Consider the following 9,547-nt stretch of genomic DNA (forward strand, 5'->3'; position numbering starts at 1 on the left):
CGCACTTCACAATTCCCTGATTGATTGAGGTCAGATTGCAGCTCACTCCAATTCTTTTTTTTTTACGACCTGATCTAATAGTGCATAGGTCAGTTTGAAAACATGTTTACTGGTTACAAAAATACTAGTACACAATTCACTAAAGCCGAGCCATCTTCCTAAGCCCTTCTCAGACAAGCCTTGCCCATTTTGTTTCTACTGCTGACCTGTAGGCTTTGTCATGATTCATTTAGTGGGTATGTGCCTCTGGTCATCCAGAGATTATTTTACACCCACCACTCGCCTATTATCTCTTAAACAAAAATTGCTGATCATGGGAAACACATCCTTCAAAGTGCTATACTCTTTTATACCCTGTGACTGTCCAGGCTGGATTTCTCTTTGAGGTTTAGAGGGGGCTGTCTGTTCCCTTTGTCGCTGTCCTTTAGTCTTCTTGTCAGCCCCTGTCACTCACTCATTCTCCTCCGCCAACTTTTCTACAGTTTTCCCGTTCTTTGATCTCTTATTTGAGCAATTTTGTGCTGAAAGTCATGCCATAAACTGGCTAGGTTACTGTTGTCGAAAGTGCAAATTACTTGAGTCCAGACTGCAGCCACCCAACCCTATTACTCAGCCCTCCTTATTTCACCATGTTGGTGTCGTCTGTTTCTGTCTCACTGTTTCTTTGCTTACCTACTGGGCCGCTCTCATTGGGTATGCCTGCAGCTGACTGTCGCAGGGAGGAGACTTGACGCTTTGTTTCTGGGACTGCTGACCATGTGAGCAGCTCCTATTGCTTCTCATCTCTTGGCTCTTTGCTGTACCGCTGTGCACCTCAGTCTGCTTTCTTCCATTGATGTCAACCATCAGAGGCATATGCTTGCCCTTTTCTTGTGCTTGTTTGCGTTCAAGGACCCAAACCTGGATCCTTAAACTCACTTCTTTTTTTGCTTGTTTACCTTCAGTGACAGCCCTTTCGCTGTGTTTACATGAGCTCTTTTATCCAGGAGCAAGCACGCTTGACTGTATGATTTTCTTGCCTTGATCCGAGTGTGCCACCTCCCCAGTCAATTCAGAAGGGCCAGCAACACTTCTATCTACCTCGAAGGAAATTTGGTACTGAAATTGCTTAGGCTGGTCTCAGACAAGGCAACCGTTAGCGTCTTGTGCTAGTCTTTACCTTTCCCATCATTAGGAGAAAGAGAGAGAGAGAGAGAGAGAGAGAGAGAGAGAGAGAGAGAGAGAGAGAAAACAAACACAGGGGGACAGGGCATCTGGCGGCATGATGGAATGCAGCTATTGGTCAATAAAGGCCTACAGGGATGGGGCCTTTGCAACCCTCCAGGAAGCCAAGATGGTAGACATTGTTTCTCCAGGCTCTCCCCTCCGTATCTTTGACCCATGTCTCCAGTTCTTTAGTGATGTTGGTGAGCTTAGAGACGGATTGCTGCAGTGTGGGTATTGTAGTCTCAACGCCAGACACACATTTTTCCATGTGCGTTATTCTGTCTACAGCTCGGCATAGGTCTTTGTGGAGAAGCATAACGTCAGAGTCCACTCTCTCAAACTGCCCCAGTTTTGGTTTCCAGGGTGTCCCGTTACTGGGCAATGCTGGTGAGGATCACATCGATGTTAGCCCCCTACCATGCTTCTCATTCCTCGTCCCCAGGGTCTCCACTGACTTCGCCGCCGTATTGACAAATGTATCCAGGGTCCCTTGCTTGCCCAGAGTGGTATTCTTGTCTTCAGCCATGTCGCGTTCTTCCTTGACAGTTGGTTGGGGTCATTGACTGTTTCTGTCCAACTGGACTCACCAGTTTCAGGAGTTACCCAGGCCGGCACAAACAGTCCCACTGGGGCCCTCAGTGCCCTCCCACTGGGGAAGTCAGAGCCACAAGCGCTCAGCTCAAGCCACCTCTCAGTCGCCCTGCAGGGTCCCCCAGTGTGAGGTGTCTCAATCCCATGTTGCACACCCCCAATCACTGTCCCGGTGGGGGGCTGTAACAAAGGAACCCAAGATCAGTGCTGCCCTACAGTGACATTCTGGGTCACAGAAGGGGAAATCTCCACACGCCTTCTCACCTGCGGTGCCCTCGAGGACCCCACTGTGGCAGGGGGCAGGGGGCTAGGACACCACGGCCCAACAGCAGGCGCAATCCCCAGATGCAGTCAGACGTGAGAGGGGCCTCTCCTTCGCTCCCAGCGGCTTCGAACCCTCCACATGGCTGCATGGGCAGAGTCTCAACGCTCGCTCCGCCAGGCTCGTCTCCACAACTCTCTTCGAGGGGGGCCAGGTGACACATCTGTTCCACAATGGCGGCTCTGGTCATTACGTCCCCTGGGCCTTACTGGCTTACTTGCCCCACCAGAGACCAGGAATCTTGCTTCGGGCACATGGTGGCCGCTTCGATGCTCGCTGGCTGTGCACGGTTCCCCGCACCGCCTTCTCCAGTCTGTTTTCGAGAGCTGCGTGTCCCAGAGGGGATGCCACTGCACACCCCTCTCAGATGGCCATGTACAATGCTGGTAGCAGAAGGATGGGGAAGGCTGTCAGGTAGTCGGCACTGAGTTGATCTAGATGCTGCCGCCATCTTTAGCGTCCAGAGCACAACCTAGCTATATCCACAACTTAACATCTTGCTCTTACTCCTTTAAAGACTCTTTTTTTCTCCTAAGTCATTCAATTCTCCTCTATCCAAGTGGCAAAAAATAAAAAAGATATCAATGTCCTAAATTTAACGGCACCATCTCACAAAACCTTCAATGCCAAGATAATGAAGCTATGTCAGCATTCTATCACCTATCTTATCACAAAATTTATCAAATCCCACTGAAGCAGCCAAATGTCCCATAATCTTGTTTCCATTGTGGTCTGATATCTGGCCTTTATGCCTATCCAAAATACAAGCTCCTTTAATAACACACAAATGCCGACTCACTAGGACAGAACAGAAGGGAACTACTCTCTGACCTGGATCAGGAGCAGCTATATGCTCTCATCCCCATGCGTCTCTCAGCAGCGTCTTAAATGTTCAAACACAAAATACACCTGTACTGGCTCGCAAACAATTGTAGCACTGAATGAGTGGCCCTCAACTTGTTCTACACATGTCTTTCTAACACTTACTAGGTGTAATAAGCTAAAACTGCCCCTTCCAGTCCAGTGATGCTGATGCCACCTTTAGTGTCCATTAAGGTTCAACCCTCTTCAACATCTCCATAATGTATTTAAAAAAAGGGCATTATATGTATGTGGAGGACTGTCAAATTTCATGAAATGGGCTAACAAAAAGTCATATAGTGCCTGGACAGTATAAAAAACTGGATGCAAGGAAGCTGGGGTTGCCAGGCACTGGAGTAGTCACACTCCTTTGAAGCTCTGGTGCATCCCTTTCTCCAAGGGTTCCCAGAGGCTTTTGGGATCACAGTGATGGTCCAGTGGTGAGCCTGGTACAGCGTGGGTATTCAATTGAGTGTCTGGGAGTTGCACACAGAAGAGAAAGGCAGAGATGTGCTCTGCCACGGAAACCCTAATTCCAAGATGGCACTGGACTGCCTACTGGGTTGTAAAGGTCAGCTTTAGGAGGATGCACTGATCGGCCCTGATGAAGGAGACACACAGAGGGTAGCAAGGTGTGCAATGTCCCTGAGAAGATGTAGTGAACTGGAGCCTCCTGCCAACTACTCTTTGCTATTTCAAGGCTTGTGGCAAAGAAGAGGATGAGTAGATGGCGTTGGGGAGTGTGTACCACATTCAGACCTAAGGTCTTGAGTTGAGTGGATTTTCCCACTGTAACTGCTTGGGCCTGTAACCTTTAAGAGGCCCCAGTTGCGAATAAATAGAGCGTTTGAGTTTTGGTGAGTTGTGATGGCCACTAAAGAAGAAAATAGGAAACCTGTGAAGTGTGACCAAAAAGATTTCTTTATTGCAAAACGGTATTACAGAGCAGAAGAGGTGATGACTCAAGGAAAGAGTATGAGGACAGAAATCAGAATCCCCAGGGGAGCAATTCCTTGTTATAGGCAGCCAAGCATGACTTATAGGAATACTGAAGAATATTAAGCAGCAGGCCACTTCCATTCATACCACCCTTACATCCATGGATATTAGGATTTCGAAAAAGGAGAGAGATGATCAGACATGAAATAAACATCAAGAAAATGTAAATTTGCAGGGGAGTCCAATCCTGATATTTCCAGACTATAGCCAGGCAATGGAGCACTGGAGGAGCTGTTTACAGAGTACTAAATAGGAAATGCTCCAACTGCCTATGGTTTTGCACAATGGCAGACAACATCTATTCATACGAATGGAGGCTACAGAGGCCTTATTGGAAGTGTGTTGAAATTAATGTATGGACAAGATTTGAATCGCAATTTGGGTATACCTTTATTATTTCTTATGCCCTTGACTGGGTTGTGCATGATGTGGTTTTCTTCCTTTATTCTAGGCAGGTTCTCCTTTTGCAATATGGCTGGCAGTCATTTTGACTCTGAGATTTGGTCTGAGCTCTGAGTTTGGTTCAGTTTCCCTCTTGCATCTTCCTCCATGACCTCCTTTCTAGGTTTATGCTGAATGGGAGGGGTGAGAGTTTGATCAAGAGCATTAACAGCAAGGTGCCTATATTCTCTTCATGGGGAAGGTTCAATGCTTGATTGTAATTAGGAATGTGGAAGTTGTTGGAGGTTCGTACAACAAAATGATTCTTTCCTGGACCGCAGAGACCGCGCAGACCGCATAGAACACATCTATGAATTGATATCATTTTCTCTGACGTTAGCTGACAGAGCTTGCCTTGAAAAAGTCCCCGGCTGTCTGGCCACTGGGCAAAACACGTGTCGGCTGTTTGTTTTTGCTTATCTTTTGCACCAGCAACTTGCCTGCACATGACAATAAAGAGAGTATTTATTGTCCAACGAACACATCGTATGAACTTTATTTCCACATAAATCCTTGCATGATTAAGAAGGTACGAACCTCCAACAACTACCTACACTATCGCTCTTCTAATGGCTTTTGGGTGTAGCCATTTGTGAGGCACGTACCAACAACAAATTGGGTCCTAAGAAGAAGTGCGTGAATCCCTTTTGCACACCCTGGTTTACCCTGTACGTAATGTGGCATATACTATACAGAGTTCTTGTGATAATAGACGTTTGAAACCTTAAAACTGAAAGTATCAGAATTGGCACATACCTAACTTTTCTTAAACTGAGATACTGCTCCTTAACCAGGTAACCTGTCTTCACTCCATATTTATTGACCTCAACTCATGGGCCCCCTGCCGCCTCCCTCTCAAAATGTCTGTAGTCAGGGTGTAGGCCTAAATGCAAATGACTCCCTGAGTGAAATAAAACATTATATCATCTACACATCCTTTGACCACTGCTACATCTGAAAAGATGTAAAATCTCAAAAGAGCTCAAAACTGGGCCACAAAGTTTGATCTGTGATGTGACCGAGGGCCGCATTGATGCCAGCAGTATGGGGGAGACACGCGGTAAGGTGGCTATAGGGGAAGCAAGGCATAAATCTAGTGGATGAATTGTACAATGGGAAACCAGAAAACCTGGGATTAATCCCAGCATCTTCACTTTACCAAATTGTGTGATCCTAGGCAATTGTTTTATTTCACTTTTCCTCCTTTTTCTTCATTAAGATATATAAGAGAATCTCGAAATACAGGACTTCAGGATGTGTGTTATACAAAACCTTCTCCTGTGTTTGATTTTAATAAACTATAATGTTGTTCATGTAGAATAGGCAGCTAGGCCACCAAAAGAGTGCACATAATGACTGACTTGCCTCTTAGTTCACTATTGGTATTGATGTTAGTATGGGAGGAAATTAAATCCTTCTGAATTCATATTTGAAAACTATCACTTTAAAAACATACTTTTCAATGTACTGATATGGTCTGATCCACTATGGTAAAAGGGTTCTGCATGTTCGTAAAACAAACTTTGTTTTATTTCTGGAGAGATCTTATCATATTTTTACACTTTTGTTGCAAGATGTCTATGAAAATGAAGGTGTTCCTAAAGTTGGTGCAGGACGCCCTAGTTAGTCCTTTCTTTAACTTCGATTAAGCTTGAAATATAGGCTTGCCTGTTTATTTAACATCTTTTTAATGCTAATGTTGCGCCAAGTGAACAGCATCCCAGTGCTGCTGATGAGGAGGGTGCTGCATGTAAAGGTCAGGAGAGCCGCATGCGGCCCTCAGGCGGTACTCTGAGTATCACTGGTCTAAAGCGTACCTGAGGGTAAAGTTTAAGACCTGGTTTGTTCAGTACAATGCTCTTCATGATGAAGTTCTATCCTACTTCACGAAACAGCTACTGCCAAAATAACTACCAGACACGCGGTAGGTCACCATAAATCATCTCAACGTACATCTAGTGAGCTGCAAATGCTTTGGTTGCAGCTCATTCCGTGCTCAATGTTCATCCTTCTGGATTTTTCTTCATCCATTCCCAAGAACTCAATATTATTTCCTAAAATTCTGTAAACATCTAAATAATGATCTCTTCTGCAGACATTTAAGCTGCTCCCCAATTATTCAGAAGCTCTGAAGACTCCTGTGTTATTAGATTTAAAGCATCAGCTGATTATCCTTTAGCTTACTTTCTGAAATTCCACTTTATGGCAAGCTTTTAAGAGTGACCTCCCACCATTCTCTAGGTCCTCTCTCTTCTTTTCTTGAGGACCTTGATAACCCACTAGGGCTACTTACTTTTCTTGCCCACCCAAACTCCAGCCATTGAGGTCAAGGTACTGTGGATGCCACTCCCTCAGACTTCGTCATACTTCTGATTTCAGAGGAACTTGCGTATATAATGATCATCAGCTGGGGAGGAGGTAGGTTTGCATGTGAATTTATGAAAGATACTGTAATTGTACTTCACATTATAAAATAAATCTTTAAATGGGTCATGTTTCTGCTACTTATCAAACAAATGTATTTTTTATCCCTCAAATCTATTCAAATTTGCGCTGTCGGTACCTTTGTTCCACTGCGTCCTCTTCACAATGTGGCTGTCCACAGCCTTCTCTTTCCCATCCAGAGAATAGTTCCCTTTTTGCTTTCTGTGGCCTCGCTGTTTATTCTTTCTTCCTCCCTGTTCTGGAAATGTCCCCATGTCTCCTTCTCTTTTTCCTGATTATTTCTTGTCTATTGTTCCTCCCTCTAGCTCTTCCTGTATTCTAATTGAATCCGTAATGTTTACAGGCCCCTTCCTTCACTGGGCAACTCCAGTCTCCTGTCTTCAAAACTGGCCCATCCAGAGTGTAAGTCCTTGGTCTGCTCCATCCTCTTCCCCATTAGTATCTTCTGTTCAGGAAGATTTTCAATCAGGAAACTTGCCAGGAAATCTACATTGTTCTGAAACTGCTCAACTCTATAAATAACTTTAAATGTATCGGTTGCAATGAAAGGAACCATCTTAAAATATAGGGTTTTGACCTTTTATGTGACATCCACATTAATGGAGCATGATGTGTGAACAGGAGAAAGGGCCCAACTTCCAAATAACATTGTAGGGATTCAGTTACCCACTTGACGGTCAGGCTTCCGTTTTTTGATAGCTGAATATCAAGTTTCTCTGTGATACATTCAGTTACTACGATAGAAAAATGGCCTTTCCTTGACTGCTCATCCCATTGAAGTAAAACAGCCCCTAGTCCAATTTCTGTGGCATTAGTTTAGAGAGCTAATGAACTGGAAAAATCTGGGCATTGCCAAACTGGATGAGACCCTCTGGATTTGGATGTTGGAGATGCTCATTAATTTGTTTCTGTCCTAGAACATCATTAAAAGGTCCAGCAATATGGAAATGTTAGGGATGAAACAAATGTAGTTCTCTATCAATCCTAGAAATGCCTTACAATTCTTCTTATTCTATGGAACACTTGCTCTATGGCTGCTTCCTTCTCCTCTTCTGAGTTAGTCAGCCACTGACCTAGAAGATACCCCAGATGGAGAAACTGAAAATTGGCATAAACCATTGGGAGTAGGAAAAGTTGTTTTTGATTGAGACAGATTTGCCAATAACCTTTTCTTAGGTCTAGGGCAGATATACATTTCGCTTCCTCTAACTGCTCAATCATCTTGTCAAATCTAAGCATTTGGTAGGGATGAAACTTCGATATCTGGTTCATTTGTCTAAATTCAATGCAAAAACCTATACTTTCATCTAGTTTTGTAACTAATACCACCGAGGAGTCCCGTTCGCATGTGGGTTGTTCAATAATGCCCATTTATAATATTTTATTATTTCTTCCTGAATAGTGTTTTTTGTCTTTTGACTTTTCTGGGTTAAGTCATAATGTGGTGTTGTGTTAGATTAGTTTTCTTAGGCTCATGGCAAAATAATCCCAGAAGTGAGTTTATAAAAAGCCATTCGCTCTACTTTTTGAGTTTTATTTTCATTAAAGATTATTAATACTTCATCTTCTGATGACATTATTGTGTCTACTAAATAGAGTGAACATGGATACCCTGGATCTCTTTTTGACTTTCCAATTATTCACATTGACATTAAACTCCACCTTCTCCTATTTTGTACAGTCCTTCCCATGTTGTTAACATTTTGTGGTCATTGGAGGGTAACATAAACAGAACCCAATCATCCAGCGCAAATATTCTAAGTCAGGTTGCATGATAATAATAATGCTATTGTTGTTCTTGAGCTTTTAACATATTATCCTTCATGATGTTAAGACTTATTTTTTTACAGGCTTGTATTTGGTTTATGTACTGTAAAATGGGGTTCCCTTTATCTGATTGTTTCTCCCGGTATTCCATAGCTATTTCAAGTAGTTTTCTAGGTTTACTGCCATTTGATATTTCAAATGGAGAGAATTCTATAGAAGGTTGTACTTGGCAATGGAGGACAAAGAAAACAAAGGGTAACATCATGTTCCAGTTCTTCCATCCCTTGTCTATCATCTAATTTAAACTATTATTGAGGGTGGTTTGTATCCTTACACTAGTCCATCAGTTTGAGGATGGTAAGCATATGTTCGTAGCTTATTAATAACCAATTGTTGACAAATAAGTTGCATACATTTAAAAGCAAAGGATGTCCCTTTATCCAAAATGATTTCTAATACAAATCATGTATGTGAAAATACATCAGTCAGAGTTACCAATTTGCGTGGTGGATATTTGGCATAAAGGTATAGGCTCCAGATATTTATCAGCATAGGTTACAAGTACAAGTAGATATCAATATCCCCTGGAGGATGGGATTAAAGGTCTATCAACATCCATACCTATTCAATAATAGAGATATGCTGTAAGGGAGCCTTAGAAGGATGACTGGGATTTACTTTCTGACATACTTAACACTCTTTACAATGTTTCTTTATATGTGCAAATATGCCTGGCCATAAAATCCTTTCTAAAATAATATTCTCTGTTTCAAAATCCCCTCTGCTTAAGTGGGTCTGCAATAGATATAAAACCAGATCTCAGAAGGGGTTTGCTATTGAAATGAAATTAAATGGAATTTATAAAGCGCGATGACTACCCTGAGGCCTCCCAGCGTTACAGACGGTGCCGCTGAT

Source organism: Triturus cristatus, chromosome 9 (assembly GCF_964204655.1).
Source record: "Triturus cristatus chromosome 9, aTriCri1.1, whole genome shotgun sequence".
NCBI classification, from domain to species: Eukaryota; Metazoa; Chordata; class Amphibia; order Caudata; family Salamandridae; genus Triturus; species Triturus cristatus.